This window comes from Pseudorca crassidens, chromosome 7 (genome assembly GCF_039906515.1).
Source record: "Pseudorca crassidens isolate mPseCra1 chromosome 7, mPseCra1.hap1, whole genome shotgun sequence".
NCBI classification, from domain to species: domain Eukaryota; kingdom Metazoa; phylum Chordata; class Mammalia; order Artiodactyla; family Delphinidae; genus Pseudorca; species Pseudorca crassidens.
The window spans coordinates 12,018,282-12,038,708 of NC_090302.1; the positions used below are offsets into that span (position 1 = coordinate 12,018,282).

The 20,427-nt window shown below is 46.0% G+C and overlaps 1 long non-coding RNA gene across 1 annotated transcript; it reads right to left on the minus strand.

Annotated features, from left to right (window-relative positions):
• Positions 1-1,004: 1,004 nt before the first annotated feature.
• On the minus strand, positions 1,005-3,652 carry LOC137226971 (uncharacterized). Its single transcript, XR_010944634.1, has 2 exons — positions 3,370-3,652; positions 1,005-1,219 (listed from the first exon to the last, which is right to left on the minus strand). It is a non-coding gene; the product is annotated as an uncharacterized lncRNA (long non-coding RNA).
• Between the last annotated feature and the right edge of the window lie 16,775 nt (positions 3,653-20,427).

A 20,427-nucleotide genomic window follows, 5' to 3' on the forward strand; every position in this document is an offset into this window, starting at 1 on the left:
TCTGGCGCTTTTCCTTTGAGGCCGCTCAGAATAACTTCTGATCCTGTTCGCTCACAGAAACGGTGAAATCAAATCTTCCTGCGCTCGCCCCATCGGAGGCCAGTTTGCTTATGTAAGCTGTTCCCGCCCTCACTGAGTAACTGGATGGTGAGAGCAGAGCCCCGTACAGATTTCAAATGCGGCTCTCTTCACATAAACGTCTTTGACTTGCATACTATTCTTCTGGTAAATTACATTTGGTCGCAATCGATAGAAGTTGTGTGCGCCCTACGGGAGACCACATTCGAGCCATTTGCTCTTCACTAACCTCTTTACACCCCTTTAAATGTTTTTGGTCTTTCCCTCAGTGATATTCAAATCAATGTCCTGACTTATTTATCCTTTGGAAGTCTCAGTACCTGCCTCAGTATCGCACCACTTCTGTTTGATTGCTTTTGTTGAACTTCTGCTCCCTGGGCAAAACAACAGGCTCAAAGAACTATCTGTCATGTGGGTGTGACATGTGTAAGTGTGAACGAGTTTGCATGAATGTGAGTGTGTATAGCCTAATAGAGTTGAAAGACCTTTGAGTTTGAAATCAAACAGTTCTAAGTTGGAGGGACAGTTCTTCCATGCTCTAGCTGGTAACCTTGGGCAAGTCGTCTCATGGGGGCTCAGTTTCTGCAGCTGGAAAAGAGAAATATAGGTCTATACCCAAGAGAAATGAAAACATACGTCCACATAAAAACTTGTACATGAATGTTCATAGCAGCATTTTTCATAATAGCAAATAAGACCCAAATTACATCGATGGATGAATGGATAAATAAAATGTGGTATATATCCATACAATAAAATCCATACAATAGAATATGATTTGGTTTTCAAAAGAATAAAGTACTGATACATGCTACAACATGGATGAACCTTGAAAACATGATGCTACCTGAAAGAAGCTAGCCACTAAAGACCCTGTGTATTAGAGTGCCAGGGCTGCCATAACAAAGTACCATAGACTAGGTGGCTTAACTAACAGAAATTTATTGTCTCCTAGTTCTGGAGGCTAGAAGCCCAAGATGAAGGTGTCGGCAGCATTGCTTTCTTCTGAGGAAATCTGTTCATGCCTCTTGTAGCTTTTGGTGGTTTGCTGGCAATCTTCGGTGTTCCTGGGCTTGTAGAAACATCACCTCAATCTCTGCATTCATCTTCACGTTGCGTTCTCCCTGTGTCCAAATTTCCCCTTTTTATAAGGACACAAGTCATTGGATTACGGTCCACCCTAAAGACCTGATTTTAACTAATTACATCTGCAACACAACCCTATTTCCAAACAGGGTCACATTCTGAGGTACTGAGGGTTAGGACTTCAACATATGAATTTTGTGGGGAGGAGACACAATTCAGCCCGTTAATACCACATATTATATGATTCCATTAATATGAAATGTCTGGAATAGGTAAGTCCATAGAGACAGAAAGTAGATTAGTGGTTGCCAGGGGCTGAGAGAAAGAAGGAATTTTGAATGACCGCTAATGGATACAGGGTTTATTTTTGAAAGTGTTCTGAAATTAGATAGCGGTGGTGATTGCACAACTCTGTGAATATACTAAAAACTAATGAACTGTACCCTTTAAATGGGTGAACTGTATGGCATGTGGATTATATCTCAAAAAAGCTGTTTTTGTTTTGTTTTGTTTTGTTTTGTTTAAAGAATGCGTGCAATGCTGGCCGCTCTTTCCTGCCCTGTTAGGGTTCTGCAGATCATGTGACTTAATGCAAGTGAGAATGTTTGGGAAACTCTCCAAAGATAAAATACAACTGTAACCTTTGGTCTTCAATTTTTAAATGCCTTTGGTATTTGTTAAGTGCATTCCACCCTGCATGGTGGATTCCCTATTAATTCCAAACCTTTCTAATGTAATAAGGAGAATTCCAGCTCTCCTTAACAGCCAACTTGAACAATTGCTGCAAGCTCACTGTCATATTACTGAGAAAAACATCTTTCCTAAACCTGTGATTCCCACGAAATGGTCATCCTTTCCAAACGGATGTCTCTTTTACCACTGAATTTATCTCAGTGCAATCTCTGGAAAGCACCTTCAAGCCTTTGCATTTTAAGAGACTAGTTTTTTTCCTGCAGCTGCAATTTTTTTTTTTTTTTTTTTTTTACGGTACGCGAGCCTCTCACCGCTGCGGCCTCTCCTGCTGCGGAGCACAGGCTCCGGATGCGCAGGCCCAGCGGCCACAGCCCACGGGCCTAGCCGCTCTGCGGCATGTGGGATCCTCCCGGACCGGGGCACGAACCCGCGTCCCCTGCATCGGCAGGCGGACTCTTGACCACTGCGCCACCAGGGAAGCCCCTGCAGCTGCAATTTTGCCCTTGTTGGATCACAGCTAGTTCTTTCACCAGAGGCCAAATAAAATTTCATGAAACAGTTGGGATTTCAGCGGCTAGCAAAGTCCTTTCTTGTTCTCTGAGACGCTTTCATGCGTCTGCCCCTCCCTAACCCCCAGGGGTTGCTGCACAGAGCCTAGCACCTCTTAAGGTCAAGCCTTAGGGACCACTATGTAGGCAGCCAGCCTGTTCAGCTGCCTCTGGCCACAGGAGCGGTGGGTATCCTATTCTTACTCATGACCTTGGCTGTATGCTTCATGCCTGCTGTAAGGTGAATTGTCTGAGCTGCAGGTCTCTCAGGCAGCCTGTCTCCGGTTCTCTGGAATGAACTGCGTATAGATTAATAGGTTGTAGGTAAACAGTGCAGTTGCCGAATTCAATTTGGCAAAACTTAATTTTCAGTCCCTCCAATGTCCTCTTCTCCTATCTACCTGCTAGATTTTATGCTTTGGGGCCATTTCAAACTGGCCCCCCTCCTAGCTCTCCGCTCCCATGCTGTGTGACTTTGGCTGAGCTGCTTAACCTCTCTGGGCCTCAGTTTCTTCAGCTTTCAAAGAGGGTAATGATCTTTGTCTCATAAGGCTGTGAAGAGAATGGAATGAGGTTTTTCTGGTACGTACTGAGAGCCTGACTTAATGTCTCTCTCTCTCTCTCTCTCCCCAGCCCTGAGGGAAAGCAAGTTTGCTCTGCACCCTGACTGAGGATGAGACACAGTGGAAAGAGCACTGCCCTCAGGGTCACACACACCTAATTTGAAGTCCCAGCTCTGTTGTGACCCTGGGCAGACCCGTCTCTTCCCATGTCACTGGGGTTGGGGAAGGGACCATGAGGGGCACATGGGATCACGGATAAGAAGCTGCTTAGAAGCCTGTAAGGAGCTGTCTGGCTGGGAGAGTCTGTTGTCACAACTGCCCTTCCAGAAATCATGTGACCTGACACCCTTCACACCCACCCAGGCTGCTCCTCACAGGACCCCACACTCAGCTCCACTTACCTAAGACCTGGGCAGGTTTCCCGGCTCGCAGGAGGGCAGCCTCCAGGTCCCTCTCTGCAGCCTCCTCTGTTTTCCTTTCTCACCACCCTCCCAGCAGATGGCTTCCTAGCCCAAGGTGGCTTGGAGGAGCCCTGGGCCAGCTGAGCCTCCATTTTCGCCTGGTTTATGGGGGCGTGGCACTACTGAGGGACCAGGGAAGCTCCTCCCAGTCATTACCTGCTCAGCCACTTAGAGCAGTGAGGCCCTGGGCACGTTCCTGAAGTCCTCTCTGCTTTGGATGTCTCCTCTGTATGTTGCAGATAATGATAGCTCCTCCCTTGTGGGTGGCCGTGTAGATGAAATGTCATCACGCATAAAGAATTTAGATCAGAGTCAGGCACATAGGAAGCAGTCAACAAATATTTGAGATTACTGTTGCTTATTCACTCAATTATTCATTCACTGGACACCTTCACTCTGCTGGGTGCTAGGCACACAGATGAATCAGATAGAGACCCCACCTTCACGGGGCTCCCAGGCCAGAGGGGCAGGCAGACAAAGCTCCGGGGTCACTAGTGGACGCAGTGATAGCACAGGGTCGGTACAGTGGGAACTCCTGCACAAGTGATAAGGAGAGTGGGTGGTATGGGGCCGCTGGGAGAGGCACGGACTCCTCCAGGGTGGGTCAGGAGAAGCCTCTGGAGAGAGACCATGTGGCTGGGCCATGTAGGGGCGTAGGAAGTCACCTGCTGGAGGGAAAGGCCCGGAAGAGGGCGGTCCAGGCATGGGAACAGCACAGGCAAAGATGCAGAGGCTAGGAGAGCAGGGCCCGCATTTGGAGGTGAAGCCTGTGAAGGTGAAGCCGCACACCCTCACCCCTCCTACTCATCTGGAATCTGCCCGTGGGGTCCTGCTGTGAGCAGCTGTGTGGCCAGGAGTAAAACCCCCAGAACTGCCCTCAGCCAGGACGAAAGGGCGATGGCAGGGAAATACCCTAGAGCCCTTGCCCCTTGCTGTGGCAGCAGCTCTAACTGGTGTTTCATCCCACTTCCCAGAAGTCCCCAGTGCTAGGAATGTGACCTGCTTATGAAAGCGCGCTAGACTGACGCTCACCTCCAAAATGCACTGTTTGGACCCCAGTCCTTTTCTCAGAGGCTGCTTCCCGGGTACCCCACCCTAAGACATCCAGCTACGAAAGAGCTGACCAGACAGGTGGATTGTCCAGAACCCTCTCCACCGTTCTGGTGACTTGATTAATTCTTCTGGCAATTACTGAGGATTTGGTGTATGGCCAGCACCAGACTAGACACTGAGGGAGAGTTAAGCAGTGGAGAAAAGAGTCCCTCGAGGTGCTTTTTGAGGAGGTAAGACATAGCTGTGAAGAAGAAAAAACACAAAGGCTGGGAAAGGTAGAGATCATTTAGGGAAGAGCATGCAGTTGGGTGCATTAGATCCCAGCGTGGTGCCACAGAGGGAGGGGGCAACAAAAAGCTGAAAGGACACGCAGGGCTGGGGCCAGTGTAGACACAGAAGCCTGGAACGCTTCATCTGGGTGGTTCTCTGAATGATGGGCAATAGGGAGCCCCGGAAGGATTTTGAGCAGTGGGGGGATGGGGCAATCTCTCTGTTAGAAGGAACCCTTGGGACCCAGTGCAGGATGGCAAGGAGTGGGCAGCTTGGGAGGCGGCTGCTGGAGCAGGGTGGGCTCGGTGCTGTCTCAGCCAGCCCGGCTCCAAACGGATCTCCCCCCAGACTCAGAAGGGCCATCTTTTCATAAAAGCTCGGAAAGCTTCCTGCTTTCCCACCCTTCCTTTCAGACCTGTTTCCTGCTTGGCCTCCAAACCTATTCCCACTCCTCCTACCTTCTCCCATTATCTCTGACTTCAGAATGTTTGCTTTGGCTCCCACTGTCTCCCGCCCGCTCTCTCCTGCGGTTCGTGGTGGATACTCAGCAAAAAAACGCTCCTTCCTGCAAGCCGGCTCAGACTCACTGGGGCGGGATTGTCTTCTTTCTACTTTAAGTAAACGGAATTGGAGCAACCTTGGCCTTGGAAGACAGACTTTTTCTTCTAACGACTTTCCTTCGAAACCACAAATGCATTTTGTCTCGATTTGAGGTGGTTCTTGCCTATCGGCTCAGCAACCTCAGGGCGAGTGCAAAGCGGCAACCGGCAGCCTTAAGGTTTCGCGGCGGATGCTGTGCTTTTGGGAGAAGTCGATTTCTCTGTGAAGAAGCCGAGAGGGCAAAGATAGCACAATTCTCTGTCCATTCAATAAACGTCTAAGAACCAGGCCTTGGGCTGGGTCTCCGAGGATGAGACATCTCCTCCCCAGGTGCCCATGGCCTTGTGGGGGAGATGGACAGAGAGACTGGTCACAGGAAAAGGTATAAAGTACCGCAGGGTCCACACTGACCTTGCACCTGCACCGCAAGGATCTGTGCAACCTCGGGCAAGTTATTGAACTTCCCTCTGCCTCAGTTTCCTCATCTACAGAAAAGCAATAATGAGAGTCCTTCCTTTAGAGGGCTGTTGGGAGGATTAAGGTAAGATGCAGGAAGGGCTTAGCACAGAGCTGGGAGGAGTAAGCACCAAGTCAGTGCCACTTCTTCTTCCTCTTCTTTTTAATTCTCATACCATAACATTCTCCCTTTTAAAGTGTACAGTGGTTTTTAGTATACTCTCAAGGTTGTGTACCCATCACCACTATTTCCAGAACATTCTCATTATCCCAAAGAAACCCTGTACCCACTAGCAATCACTCCACCCAATTTCCCCTGCCCCAGGCAACCACTAGTCTACTTTCTGTCTCTGCGGACTTGCCTATTCTGGATACATATATACTTTTTAATATTTATTTATTTATTTGGTTGCACTGGGTCTTAGTTGTGGCAGGCGGACCCCTTAGTTGCGGCACGCGAGCTCCTTAGTTGTGGCATGCGAACTCTTAGTTGTGGCACACACGTGGGCTCTAGTTCCCTGACCAGGGATCGAACCTGGCCCCCTGCATTGGGAGCACAGAGTCCCAACCACTGCGCCACCTGGGAAGTCCCTATTCTGGATATTTTATGTAAATGGAATCACATATATATGTGGCCTTTTGTGCCTGACTTCTTTCACTTATAATGTTTTCCAGTTTCATCCATTTTTATAGCATGTAGGCAGCACTTGATTCTTTTTTATGGCTGAATAATATTCTACTGTTTTAAGGATATCTTGTGTATTCGTTCATCAGCTGATGGTCATTTGGGTTATTTCCACTTTGAGGCTGAGTAATGCTGCTATGAACGTTTGTGTACCAGTTTTTGCGTGGATATCTGTTTTTGTTTCTTTTGGGTGTGTACCTAGGGGTGTGATTGCTGGGTCATATGGCAACTGTATGTTTAACTTTTTGAGGAACTGCCAAGCTGTTTTCCAGAACGGCTGCACCAGCTATTCTTGACTCCACATCTCAAAACACTTTCCCACACACCATCATGCCACAGCCCAGAGGGGAGCTGTTATAGCACCGGCGGGGAAAGTAGTAAGCTCAAAGCCCCAGGGAAAGTTAGTGACAGAGCCAGGAGCTGAACCAAGAACCTTGGGGCCCAGATTTACCGTGTCACCCTTGGCACCCAGGATCCATCCCTTGGATTTTTTGTTATGCCCCCAGTGGGTGAGAAGCGGTATGAGGCATGGCCTCTGCTCGTGGCAGCTCGCTTTCTAGAAGGTCAACAGTGACAGCCCTAGCTTATCTGAGCTCCCCCAGATGCCAGAAGGCCCTGAGCACCCCACCTCCATCCCTCTCAGCAGATCCCTGAGCCCAAGGCCAAGGAGAACAGTGGCACGTATGATCTAAGAATAGCTGTGCTGTACCAGACAGGTAGGTGGTGTTTCTGGGGTGGAGGGGAGCCCTGGGAAGCTCCCCTTCCCAGATGTTACTTCTCTTGCCAAGATTGGAGCCCAGCAGTGAATCTCAGACTTCCTGGTGGGGACCTTAGCCCCATTCCTCACCCCCACCAGACTCTCCCCTTTTGTGACCTTCCTATTCATCCAGTGCCTCACCAAGACCAGACCTGCGCTAAACTCCCAGGCCCCTCTGATGCTTTGCTGAAATGACCTTGAACCATGACTTAACCTTGTCAAAACTCAGTTTGCTCATCTCTCACACCTATCTCAGAGGGTAGTTGTAGGAGCAGCAAAGGGTACCAGTTAAGGGGATGAATTTGGTGCTCAGACGAGGATTGCTTTGAGATGGGGCACAGCCTCTTCCGTACTAGCTCTGTGACCTTGGGTAACTCACCCTACCTCTCTGAGACTCTCTTTCATGCTTGGGAGAATGGGGTGCCTGTAAAGAGTTGAGCAAGGACTCAGTAAAGGACAGCTATGGTTATTATTATTATGCAGATTAAAGGAGATTGGCCAGTGAAGCACCTGGCAGAGTGCCTGGCACATAGTCGGTATTTGGTACATGAAAGCTATGGTCATTATCCACCCCTGACTTCGTGCAAGTGATTGGTGAAGGGCTTGAGGACCAGAAGGAAGGTGGCCTTGCTTATTACCCAGACATCACTGCAACCAGAAGATGAACTCCAAAGCATGGGCAGACCAGTGGTCAGAGCAAGGCAAGCCCACAGGGTGCTGGGAGTTTGGGGACAGAACCAAGAGATTAGTGAGCTGAGCACGAAGAACAGAGTGAGGCTGGTTGAGTGGGAGAGCCGCCGATGAAAGCCTGTAGAGGGACTTCGAGGGCTGCTGGGCTTTAAGGCACCCAAATGCCTGCTGTGTGAGCAGCCAGATCTATTTAAAGGGCCGGGGACCGAGTGCTTGCTTTGGAGATGCCTTAAGCTTCCTGGGCTGATGAGCCACTTCCCAGCGTACTTTGGCGGTGTCACATGACACTTGTGTCTCATGCAAGAAGAACAGAAAGCTGAGTGTGAGCTAGGGAGCCCAGAAGCCAGCAGAGACCATGGCAGGCTTCCTGGAGGAGTTGGCCTTGCAGAATGAGCAGTGTTTGCCAGGAGTAGAGAGGGCAGGGGTCTGGGAGGGAGGAAGGCACAAAAGTTGCTGCACGGGGAAGAGCAAGGAGATGAACCTCCTTTAAAAAATGTGATACAATTCAAAATGATACACTTTCATTGTAGGACATTTAGCAAGGGGGAGTTATAAAAATACAATTAAGAAAAGGAGTCAAGTAAAAAATCTTCAGTAATCTCACTTCCCAGAGGTAACTAGTACTAACATTTTGGTGCGCTTTTTTCCACCTTTTCTCTATGTGTGTATATTACTTATGTTCCTTTTTCTTTCTTTTTTTAAAAGCAAAAATAGACTCATGTAATACATACTGTTTGTGACCCACTTTTAAAAATGCATCATGAACTGTGTTCCCTGTCATTAAATATTCTTCTTCACCACTATTTAATGAACTTATAATATTCTCTCATATGAATGGAACATAATTTATTCAAGTAATTTTCTATTCTTGGGTATTTCAGTGGTTTCTAATTTTTCAGTATCATAAGCATCTTCTAAATGAACATCCTTGTGGCTGAAACTCTGTGCATGTCCTTAATTATATCCTTGGGATAAATTTCTAGAAAAGGAATTGCTAGGATAAAGGGATGTAGGTTTTAAAGAATTTTAATACATATTGTCAAATTGCTCCCCGGAAAGCTTGTACCGACTTACACTCCAGCTAGCAGAATACCGGGAGCCCATTCTATCATTTCCACTAGCATTGTATAATTTTTTTTCTTTGTGAATTTGATAAATTCAAGACACTCACGAATCCAAGTTTCCTGAGATGTAAGATGATGGTGATAATAAAGACGTCTATCATGGGTTTGTTGTGACAATCAAAACACACAGCAGCAGGTAGGATACGCTTGAAAAGAAAACATAACTGACAGTTGTTAGTGATTATTCTAACTCGATTATCCCTGGAATGAGGAAGCCCTGTGAGTCAAGATTGAGAAGATACTTGGAAGCCAGCTTTGTAAAGGGCTTTATCTTCCCTTTAACTACAAAATTAATATGTGCTTGTAAAAATGGAAACCACCCACAGCTGGGATGGTAAAAAAGTGAGCGTACTCCTTCCCTCCCCCTCAATTCTCTCCCCAGAGATTAGATGTGTAGCCTGCTACATCTCCTCTAATACCTTTACAAACTCTGTGTGTGTGTGTGTACACCCATGTATATAACTTACTGTTGTTGTTGTTTTGCAAAATGGAATCCTATATAGGATTTCACTCCCATCTCATGACAGACAGATCTACCTTACTCTTTTAAACATTTGTTTGGATTCTACGGCTGGATAAGGCATGATTTGCTTATCTTTCCTCCTAACAACGCAGCAAGAGCTCATCCTCACATGCGTGTCCTTGCGCAACGAGCTGGTATCTCTCTTGTTTGGGTTCCTAGCAGTGGGATGCGAGGTCAAAGTGGTTAGACATTGTCATACTGTCAAATTGCTCTTTTAACTCTAAAAGTTCTGAAAGAAACCTGAAGCGAAGCTGGGATCTGTCTCCAGCACCAGCTTCTGGCTGTCCTCCGCCTTGAAGCAAACCACAAAGGAATCTTTTTCTTGTTAATTAACTGGGGTTTTTATTAAACACCTTAGCAGCTAGCCAACCGCTCTGACCCAGCCATTCCTGGGAGACATCTTGATGAGAAGTTTTGTGTTTTAATTTATACATCTTTGATGACAGCTTTTGTGTCAGAGTGCGTCCTCTATAATCAAATATTAAATTATCAGAGAGACACTGTTCTTCAACAGAAAACATGTATGAAGCCCTTACTCTCTGCCAGGGGAGGGAAATGTAGGCACTAAGTTTCTGCCCCCAAGGATGCATAGTGCAGTGGAGGAGCTGGGGACTCATGCAAAGAATGATGACAAGGCGTGATCATTGTATTACGGGGGCACGGGGACGGGACCAAAGCTGTCTCTCTTTGGGGAGTCAGGAAAGTGGATATTCAGCTGGATCGCAAAGGCTCAGGAGGCCTTTGCCAGGTGAGGAAGGGAGAAGGGATTCCGGGCAAGGAGAACAGTGTGGGTGAAGGCCCTCCGTTTGAATGGGAAGCAGCAAGTTGGAGTCTCGTGTGGCTGAGAGATTAGCTGTAGGGTCGGGGAGGTACGGTCTGGGGGAAGTCCGTAGGAGATGAGGCTAGAAAGGGAGGTTGAGGTAAAACCATAAGGGGCCACAAATGTCAGGTCGAGGAGCTTACGCTTTATCCAGTAGGGGATAGTGAGCCATTGAAGGTTTTGGAAAGAGGTGACACCATCAGACCTATGTTTTAGAAAGATCACTCTGATGCTACTCGGAGAGTGACTCAAAAGAGGGTAAAACTAGAGAAGAAAAGACCCATAATTCTTTTTTTTTAATAAATTTATTTATTTTATTTATTTATTTTTGCCTGTGTTGGGTCTGTTGCTGTGCGTGGGCGTCTATTCTTCTTTGCGGTGCACGGGCTTCTCAATGCTGTGGCTTCTCTCATTGTGGAGCATGGGCTCCAGGCACGCGGGCTTCAGTAGTTGCGGCACATGAGCTCAGTAGTTGTGGCTCATGGGCTCCAGAGTGCAGGCTCAGTAGTTGTAGCGCACAGGCTTAGTTGCTCCGCGGCATGTGGGATCTTGCCGGACCAGGGATCAAACCCGTGTCCCCAGCATTGGCAGGAGGATTCTCAACCACTGCGCCACCAGGGAAGCCCTGACCTATACATTTTTAACTAAAGCTATTAATGTTACTAAAATTATATAAAAATGCGAATTAAACAACAAAGACTGTTTAAAAATCTGTGCCTAGTTCTATGATAAAAGGTGGAGGAGACCCCAAGCCTAGAGAGCACACTTCCTCCAGCCCCCATCACCGCCAGCTGGACTGGAAAAATAAGACACACCATCAGTTCATGATGCAGGCTCATTTGTAGTCAAAGAAACAAAACTGAAAGTAACAATGAGATGCCTTATTTCACTTAGTATTTCAATACCCAGTTTGGCAAGAGTGTCAAGAAACAGGCACTTTTTTATATGGTAATGGCAGTGTTCGTTGAAACAGAGTTTAAGTTATGGGAAACCTTAAAAAGAATTATTTGTGGGAATTCCCTGGTGGTCCAGTGGTTAGGACTCTGCACTCTCACTGCCAAGGGTTTTTTTTTGTTTGTTTTATTTTATCTTTTGGCCACACCGTGCAGCATGTGAGATCTTAGTTCCCTGACCAAGGATCGAACCTGTGCCCCCTGCATTGAAAGCACAGAGTCTTAACCACTGGACCACCAGGGAAGTCCCCTGCCAAGGGGTTTGATCCTTAGTCAGGCAACTAAAATCCCACAAGCCGTGCAGTGCAGTCAAAACAAAAAACCAACAACAACAACAACAAAAAAATTATTTGTGCCTTTTTATCTAGAAATTTTGCCTCCAGGAATTTATGCTAAAGATAATAATAAAAAAATGAAAAAAAACTTGAGGATAAAGATGTTTATTACTCTGTTATTTATGACAGCAAAAGATTGGAAGGACTTAAATGTCTCAATTAGGGCAATTATTAAGTAAATTATGGTATAACTACATTTTTGCACATATTAAAATCATGTTTTTAAAACAATACCTAATAGCATAGGGAAATGACTGCTCTGTAATGCGTTTAAAAGCAGTATATAAAGCTATATAGAGCATGATCCTATTTTGGTTTTCTAAATATGTGATCTGTTTCTAACCCTCTCTATCTGGAAAAAATCCACAATATGGTTAATTGTGGGTATCTGACTAAATTTTATTTTCTTCTTTATAGTTATTATTTTCTAAATTTTCTGTAGTCAGAATGTAGTGCTTTAATAATTAGAAAAAGCAATGAAATTTTTTTTATATATTAAAAAAAGGCAAAGGAGGGCTTCCCTGGTGGCGCAGTGGTTGAGAGTCCGCCTGCCGATGCAGGGGACACGGGTTTGTGCCCCGGTCCGGGAAGATCCCATGTGCTGCAGAGCGACTGGGCCCGTGAGCCATGGCCGCTGAGCCTGCGTGTCCGGAGCCTGTGCTCCGCAACGGGAGAGGCCGCAACAGTGAGAGGCCCGCGTACCGGAAAAAAAAAAAAAAAAAAAGGCAAAGGAAGTCCATGCAAGTAGAAACGATACAAGTGACTAATAAACATGAAAAATGCTCAATCTTGCTAGCTATTAAAAAATGCACATTAAAGCAGCTTTGTGATACCATGTTTTAACTGACCAACTTTAGAGGAAAAACTTGCTAGTATACAATATGCATTGGCAACAGTTTGGCAAGAGAAACACTCATATACTGAAAATTTGAGTCAGGCTTTCTGAAGAGCAGTTTGGCGATATATATCAAAATCATTAAAAATGTGTAATTTTTCAATAAAGTTGATTTTAAAGATGTATAACTGTGTTCCTTGGATATCTTAAGGAAATAATTAAGGAATTGTGTACAGTTGTTATAAGCAAGAAAGCTTATCACAGCACTTTTTAAAAATACAATAATAAAGAGTTGTTTGTTCTAGAACTGTATTTATAGACATGGAAATGTGTATAACATATCATTAAATTTTAAAATATGGATAAAAACCTGCCCTTGGTGTTATCCATTAAAAAATTATATATATACAAAATACATACATATATATATATATATATAAAATAATTAGGTATGGAAAAGGGTCTGGAAGAATATATGCCTAAATGCTAATATTGGTCATATTTGGGTAGGCGAGATTATGGCTATTTTTAAATATCTTCAAAATAAGAACTTCAAAACCAATTTAAAAACCTTTACAGATTTTGAAATACAGATTAAAAATTCAAAAACCTACCAGTTAACACGCAGGCTGAGTGCTCAGAGCTAAGTGTTACCATGGGTTCTGCAGGGTTAGCCTCTAGAAATAGGCCACAGGAGCCTCCCTGGCTGAGTGAGAGCCCTGCTCTCTTGGTCCATGGAGAAAACGTTTCCAATTTGCCTTCCTCCTTGGGACCAAACCTACCTGTAGCAGGATGACGAGGCTGGGAGAGGCCTAGACCACAGGGCGGGGCCAGTGCAGGCGCTTGTAATCTGACCCCTTGGAACTGCTTCTGCCCCCTTTTCTCTGCTCCCTACCCCCCAACACTGCACTCCAGCAATTCGGAGCTCCTTTGAGTTTCTCAGCTGAAACTTGCTCTTTCTTTCCAAAGGACCTTAGCTGGTAGAGTCCCTTCTCCCTGAAATATTCTTCCCTCCTCCTTCCCACTCCTCCATCACCTGGGCAACTTCTGCTTCCTGTTTCATCTTAAAAGTTATCTCGGGCTTCCCTGGTGGCGCAGTGGTTAAGAATCCGCCTGCCAATGCAGGGGACACAGGTTGGAGCCCTGGCCTGGGAAGATCCCACATGCCTCGGAGCAACTAAGCCTGTGCGCCACAACTACTGAGCCTGTGCTCTAGAGCCCGAGAGCCACAACTACTGAGCCCGTGTGCCACAACTACTGAAGCCCTCGCGCCTAGAGCCCGTGCTCCGCAACAAGAGAAGCCACCACTATGAGAAGCCCACGCACCACAACGAAGGGTAGCCCCTGCTCGCCGCAACTAGAGAAAGCCGGCGCACAGCAACAAAGACCCAACCAACACAGCCAAAAATAAATAAATAAATTTATATTAAAAAAAAATTTATCTCCTACTTTTGGCGATGAAGGTTGTTTATTATCTTGAGTGTGGTGATGGTTTATGGGCATTGATATATGTCAAAACACACCAAATTTTACACCTTCAATATATGTGTAGTTTATTGCATATGAATGATACTTTAACAAAGCTGGAAAAAAAGGTCACTTCCCCAGTAAGGCAGGTCTTGAGCTCCCTCTGTCCCCATGTGCAGTCCCCCAAACCACATTAACCTTCTTTAGTCTGTACCGTGAATAGGAGTAAATGGCTCATGTTTTGCACGGCGATGAATGAATGAATGAGGGCAAAGGAGGTCCAGCCTGTGTTTAGAGGGCAGTGGAGCAGCGGAGACTCCAGGAGGGAGGAGGGGGCGTAGTAGGAAATCCGGAAATGGCAAGTCCAGAGAGGTGCTCAGAAGTTGGAGGTCAAGCCAGAATCTGGGTCTCCCATCATTTGTGGGGTCAGGTAGGCAGGTAGTCTGCCCCAATCTGAAAATTGAGGAGAATAATAATATTAGTAACGATCATATTAATGTTAAGCATTATTTTTGTTGAAAATTAAATGAGTTAATCCATGTACAGGGCTGAGAACAGTGCCTGAACTATTGGAGATGCTAAGTGTTCATATTGAGCCTTGTTTGGCTGTGAATAGCCCTGGTGATCGGTAAGTCTGGGAGATCCTGGTTATAAACCTTTGGTCAATTTGGATTCAGATTGATGGTGGGTGACTTCAGGGGTCATCTCCTCTCCCTAAGAGACCCGTCTCATCCTCTGTCCTCTTTCACCCAGCTGCTGGACAACCCCCATCCCTTCAACCCTCTCTGCAGTGCTTGGAACCCCTGCCAGTTTCCCTACATTATTTTGCAAAGCTGTCTTTCTAAAGCCTCCTCTCTCCTATCGACAGGGAAGCACATATGTTGCAGCTTATGCTTCTATTTAGAGTTGGGAATTTGAAAAGAGAGTGCACGCACACATGGACAAGCATTTGTGTGCATTCTCGTGTGGGCTTATGGTTGTGAACACGCGTGTGCCTGCGCACGCACATGTGCTTGCCTGTAGCCACGTGGTTGTGGGTTTACCCGTGTTCATGGGAACATGAGCTTCTGAATGACTGCATGAGCACGTGGATGAACATGTGTTTGGAGTACGTACACACATACGTGTGAGCAAACAAAGGTACCCACGACCATGTGCTTTTTTGTGTGTGGTGTGGTAGGGTGTATCCCATGTGCGTCTGGGTTTGTGTGCATGTTTGCACATATGTGGTTTTGTGTATCTGTGTGCATATGGTGTGAGTTTGCCTCTCCTTACGCCCCAGGAGGCACGGAGGCAAGTGCAAACTACAAGAAACAAAGGAATAATCTGCATAATTTAGCCTTTGATCTCTGCCACCCCCAATCCTCCTTTGCTCTCACTCAGCTGCCAAGCTGTTTCCCCAGCCCTGCGGGCTCCATCTTTGAGCTTTGTCTTCTAGCAGCCTTAGCCTCTCCTTGCCACCCCATGAGAGGAACAGGGCTAGAGAAAGGTAATGAGCATTCATTGAGCGCCTATGGTGCACCAGGCACCTGTACCAGATGCTTGACATACATTCTCAAATCTCTGCAGCAATCGCGCAAAGTATAACCATTTTCCCCACTTGACATTTGAGGAAGCTGAGAATCAGGGGAATGAAGCCATTTCTCTATATGCTGGAGCTACAATTTGAACTCAGGACTGCAAAGCCTACACTCTTTCCGCTCCACCAAGTTGTCTCCCTGGAGCATGCCTAGCGGCCAGGTACTGAGAAGTCAAAGCTGCAGCCAGAGCGCCTGAGGGAGGAGATGTCCTGGGAGACACGGTCTGATGCGGAGGGAAAGGGAGCATAAGCCGGGAATCAGTAGGGGCCCCAAAGGCTGGCACTTACTCAGTTTTCATAAGGAGGGCAGAGTGGAGAAATCCCAGGTGTCTGAGTGGTCCACGGATGGAGTGGGGAGAGCAAGGGATGGACCAATAACAGAAAGAGCAAAGATGAAAAACATCACCTTTTCCACCTCTATCTTCAGGACCCTGGATAGGTTACGTCAAATTTCTCCATTTTCTCAGCTGGAAAATGTGCGTGGGAGATGGACTTTAGGTTTTTACAAGCTCTTGTTAAAACTAGTATTTGTTGATCTCTTATTGGGCTATCTCACAATCATTTTATAAGATAGTTACTATTATTGTTCCCATTTTACGGATGAGAATATTGAGGCTCAGAGGGGTTACATTGCTTGCCCAAGTGGCAAGGCAGGACACAAACCTGGGGGCTGTCTGACCCCCAAACCTCCACTAGGCTTCCCTGTTTTAACGTTCACAGGTACAAAATACCAGTGACATAGCAGGTACTCAACAAATAGTAGCTAAAAATAATCACGGTGATGATGATGATGATGAAAGTGTGTTTTGCTGAGAGTTGAAGCGGCATTAAATTCCTCAGGTGTCAAATTTTCTGAAAAATCCCACACTATTGTGATCTTTTTTAGAACAAAGACTTCTTTCCTTTCTGTTCCTGTGACAGCCAGACCAGACTCAAAGCCCAGCCACCACTTTTAAGCCTTGTAGCTCTGAGTGCCCTAACCAATCTGGGCACCATTTTCTTATCTATAATGTGAGGATAATAATAGCCCTGGACAGTTCCTCAAAAGTTTAACCATAGAGTTAGCATATAACCCAGTAATTCCATTCCTAGGCGTTTACCCAAGACAAATGAAAATAGATGTCCACACAAAAACTTGTACATGAATCTTCCCAGCAGTGTTATTCATAATTGCCAAAAAGTGCAAACAGCTCAAATCTCCATCAGCTGATGACTAGATAAACAAAATGCAGTATATCCATACAATGGACTATTATTCAGCAATAAAAGGGAGTGAAATATTAATATGTGCTGCAGCGTGTATGAACCTTGAAGACATTATGCTAAGTGAAGGAAGCCAGTCATAAGAGATCGCATATCGTATGATTCCACTGATATGAGATGTCCAGAGTAGGCAAATCCTTAGAGGCAGAAAGTAGATTAGTGGTTGCCAGAGAGAAGAATGGAGAATGACTGCTAATGGGTACGGGATTTCCTTTTTGGGTGACGAAAATGTTCTGGAATGAGATCGTGGTGATAGGTATACCACTTTGTGAATATACTAAAAACCACTGAATTATACACTTTAAAAGAAGGAATTTTGTGTCATGTGAATTATATCTCAATTTAAAAACCCACCTTGACCTCATGGGGGGTTGTGAAGTTTAAATGAGATAATTTATGTAGATCATTTAGCACAGAGCCTGCTTTGTAGCAAGCACTCATTAAATGGTAAATATTTTTTTTAAATGCTAGCTACTGTGACTATTGTTGTTATTACTAAATAATAGGCGTTGCTTTTAATTGCCTAACCTCCTAAGGGCTTCAGACTCCTCACCTACAAGCAGAAGCAATACTCCTTTAATTGGTTAGGGTTTCTTAGTCATATACACCTACTCTGGCTCATGAGTAAAAAGGGAATTTATTGGAAGGCTGCAGTATGGATGACTTTGAGGCAAGGACAAAGAGCCAGGCTCAGAAAGAGAAGGCCCGGGCTTCCCTGGTGGCGCAGTGGTTGAGAGTCTGCCTGCCGATGCAGGGGACACGGGTTCGTGCCCCGGTCCGGGAAGATTCCACATGCCGCGGAGCGGCTGGGACCGTGAGCCATGGCCGCTGAGCCTGCGTGTCTGGAGCCTGTGCTCCGCAACGGGAGAGGTCACAACACTGAGAGGCCCGTGTACCGCAAAAAAAAAAAAAAAGAAATATAAGTTTGGGGTGGATTATAAAAGGCCTTGAATGCTGTGTCAAGGCATTTGCCCTTTATTCTAAGAAACAATCAGGGAGGACCATCTCCTGAAAACCCCACAGCATGCTCAGAGCCCCTGTGGGCTGTGGTCCACATTCCCCAAGCCTTTCAGCTGTGTGACCCCTAAACAACTTACTTAACATCTTCAGCCTTCTGTTTCCCTGTGCATAAAAGGTGGTCACATTTTGGGTCACCGTGGGGCTTAAATGAGATAGTAATATTCGCAAAATTCTTAGAACAGTGTCTGGCCCAAGGGAGATGCTCAAAAAATCATAGCAGTTATTTATATATAAAACATAATTAAAAACTCTGCCGCACCAGGTTGGTGGGAAAATCAACTGGGATCAAAGAAGTTACAGCACTTTGCACATGCACAGCGCTGTGTCCCGGAAAGATGTTTCCTTGATTGGGATCACCACTGGCAATAAGACATACCTTTAGGGACTTCCCTGGTGGTGTGGTGGTTAAGAATCCTCCTGCCAATGCAGGGGACACAGGTTCGAGCCCTGGTCCGGGAAGATCCCACATACCGTAGAGCAACTAAACCCGTGCGCCACAACTACTGAGCCTGTGCTCTAGAGCCCGCGAGCCACAACTACTGAGCCCATGTACCACAACTACTGAGCCCATGCGCCACAACTACTGAAACCTGCGAGCCTAGAGCCCGTGCTCTGCAACAAGAGAAGCCACCACGATGAGAAGCCCACGCACCGCAGTGAAGAGTAGTCCCCACTCGCTGCAACTAGAGAAAGCCCGCATGCAGCAACAAAGACCCAACACAGCCAAAAGTAAATAAATAAATTTATTCAGAAAAAAGACACACTTTAGTCCAATTACGGTTTTTTGGTGAAATAAAGTAACGTTAAATGTACACATTAATGATAAGATGGAGCCTGAATTCGGAAATATTAAACTATGAAAAGGGTGTGTCTTAGAATGCAGGAAATGAAGTAGTGATAATTCAATGTTTCAAATAATTAAAGAATGTTCTCATAGAGTCTATTACCAATTTCCCAAAACTTAGAACACAATATTGCTTACTTAATGCTAAAAGGACACTGAGCATAATTTAATCTTTCCTTGAAGCTTCTGAATTTCCTTGAAGGCAAGATCAGCAATTTTAAAATACACTTTTAGATCCTCTAGCTCAATGGTTCTCAACTCTGACTGCACATTAGTATCCCCCTGGGAGCTTTTAAAAAATACTCTTGCCTGGGTCCCATTTCAGACCAATTAAATCTGAGTCTCTGGGGGAGGAGCCTGAGCCCTGGAATTTTTCAAAGCTCCCCGAGTAATTCTGAGGCATAGAGAATCTGAGCACTGCTCTTCCCAGCAGAGGTTGCCATTGTGTTTGGAGATGAGGCTGAAGAGGTCTGTGGAGGCTGGATCACAGAGTGTTTCACACACTGCAACACAGAGGCTTGGGGTTTCCCTGGTGGCGCAGTGGTTAAGAATCTGCCTGCCAATGCAGGGGACACGGGTTCGAGCCCTGGTCTGGGAAGATCCCACATGCTGTGGAGCAACTAAGCCCATGCACCACAACTACTGAGCCTGCGCTCTACAGCCCACGAGCCGCAACTACTGAGCCCAAGTGCCACAACTACTGCAGCCCGCACGGCTAGAGCCCATGCTCTGCAACAAGAGAAGCCACTGCAGTGAGAAGCCCGCGCAACACAATGAAGAGTAGCCCACGCTCGCCGCAACTAGAGAAAGCCCGCGTGCAGCAACAAAGACCCAACACAGCCAAAATAAATAAATTAAATTAAATTAAATTAAAATTAAAAAACAAAAACACAGAGGCTCACTGTTACCCTGTAAGATAGGGAGTTACTGAAGACTTAACAAAATTGTTCATCCAGTGTGAGTTCAAGTTAGAATGACCACTCTAGTGACCTGTGGGGCTGAACTGGAGTTCATAAGTTTGGAGGAAGAGAACCTAGAGTAGAGGCCACTGTAACTATCCAGATTGTATCAGTTATCTATTGCTGTGTAACAAAACAGCCCCCAAATCTAGTGGCTTAAAGCAATGATTTATTTCTTATGATTCCGTGGATTGGCTGGGCTGTTCTTCTGCAGGTTTCACCTATGCTCCCTCATGCAGCTGCATTCAGCTGGTGGGTTGGTTGGGAGCCAGGCTGGCTGGAGCAGCTGAACCTCTCTCCAAATGGTCTTTCATCCTTGACTTCTTCTCAGCATGGTGATCTCAGGGCAGTGTTTTAAGAGAGCGGAGATAGAAACTGCAAAGTCTCTTAAGGCCTAGCCTTGGCAGTCATACAACAATACTTCTGCTTGATTCCGTCGGCCAAAGCAATTCACAAGGCCAGCCCAGATTCAAGGGGTAGGGAAAGAGGCTCCACCCCTTGATGGGAGGCAGGGCAAAGTCACATTGCAAAGGGGTGTGTGTGTGTGATAAGAGGAATTTGTAGCCATATTTCACAGTCTACCATACAGATGGACGATGCTGAAGCCTGGCCTATGGCAGGGCAGTAAAAAGAAGTGAATACATTCATTCAGTCAGTCCGGTAGCCGTTCATTCAATAAGTATTTATTGAACACCTCCTGTATATCAGGCTCTTTTCTAGGCACTGAGGGGGATACAGCTGTAGCTGATGATGGTAGAGTACTAC